This window comes from Aplysia californica, unplaced genomic scaffold, assembly GCF_000002075.1.
Source record: "Aplysia californica isolate F4 #8 unplaced genomic scaffold, AplCal3.0 scaffold00760, whole genome shotgun sequence".
NCBI lineage: Eukaryota > Metazoa > Mollusca > Gastropoda > Aplysiida > Aplysiidae > Aplysia > Aplysia californica.
This window is the reverse complement of record NW_004798030.1, coordinates 285,029-286,881: the sequence shown is the minus strand read 5'-3', so window position 1 is coordinate 286,881 and position 1,853 is coordinate 285,029.

Here is a 1,853-nt window from a genome sequence, read left to right as displayed (position 1 = left end):
CCCCACCCCCTAAAAACAAATAAACAAAAAACCACTTTCTGAACAAACTATCACGATACACACTAGCGATCATGTTAAGAATTAGTTATACTTGTATGTCCTGCTAGCTTACAGGAGTTCTTGGGATGGGAAATAGTGAAGCCTCTAAAGGCTTCATCAAATCAGAACGTCGCTTAAAATCTATGGGCACACAATAGCGAACACATTTAGAATTATTTCCTGCTATAACAGTCTCAACAACATGTACTTATTTAGAATTTAGAATTAATCCTAGAAATATTTTTTAATGCCCATTGGTTTGTAGAATGCACAAAACATACCCATTGACAAACTGGTATCAGTAATTTGTAGATTGAGCATGCCCAGAATTAATTCTACAGACATGATCAACTAGGGAAACAGGGGACGTATACTATACAGTAACTATATAACTAGCTCCTGCTCAATATTATATATAATTTCATGAGATCTCAAGCCTTGAAGGAAATTTCAGATTATAATTATTTTTTGGGTTACCGGTACACGTGTTAAGGCACACTTTTATCAGTATTTTTGTGTGCTAAGTTTTAATGAATAAATTTTCTCACTCTTTCTCGTGTTACACTCAGACAAAGTCTGAATCACACAGCAAAGGTCTAGAGGAGGTCTCCCTTTTGCTCTTGACCACATGGCTATCCCCATGTTGGCCCTGTGGACTAGGCCTAGATAGTAGATAGTAGATTGTAGATAGTAGATAGTAGATAGTAGATAGTAGATTGTAGATAGTAGATAGTAGATAGTAGATAGTAGATTGTAAATAGTAGATAGTAGATAGTAGATTGTAGATAGTAGATTGTAGATAGTAGATTGTAGATAGTAGCGATCCTGGAAGTGTGTGGAAGGTCAAGTAAGTTACCAATGGAGACCTCAACTCAACCTTTATCAATTACAATTACGCAAGCCCCCCTCCCCTCCTCCGCCCTTCCACTCACCCCAGCTAGTACGCATTAATACACATGCAAACTTGAAACTTGGTGGGTGAACCAAAGTTCAATCCGGCCAAAAGAAATGTTCAATACAAAAAAGGCAGAAATTAATACTGGCTAATGTGGTTCGGTTAGCCTACACGGCCATTTTTGTCCTCAGCAATCACTTCTGTTTCTTATGTAAATAAACGGGAAGGCAATTTTCAAAGAGCCCCGACAAATTAATCAAAGTTCAAGGGTGCCTTCGTCCAACTCCTGACTGAAATGGCGATTGGCGAATAGGAGATTCTGAAATAAATTATAATTGTAGACTTTTCCAAGCAAGATTGGTGAACTGCATTGCCAGCTCGAAGTTGCCGGTCTTAGCCTTGCTGATAATTTATTTATGGTGTGATATTCTTAGATGGGAATTTCCCACCCAGGAGTTATTTTGGTAAAATAGGAAATATCCGGTGTACGGCGCGGACGATCTTCTGTGCACCCCACTGCATTCACGGTATAATTTATTAATACATGATTGGCTTTGACTACAGCAGGCTTATAATAAATCCCGGCACCCGATCTCTTGTAGTTGTAGTGTATAGTTACAAAATTCATCCAGGCAGACATACGTACTTGGCTATAACAGTTGTCTACAACATCTTAAAATCTTAACGTCGGCTAAATTGTTTTGCTTCATTTGCATTTCCCTGCTTTTAAGTCCGTTTGTTTAAGGGTTGTGTCAATGGCTGGACCACTATAATTTTATAGCTGAACATTTCTGTCTGAATGCTTGCTAGGAAAGAACGTTTTTACTTCACATAACAGACGAGATTTTGGGATTTATTATTTGCCTGCTATCGTCGAAATCCTGTTTTGACCGAGACGATATAGGCCTACACACACACA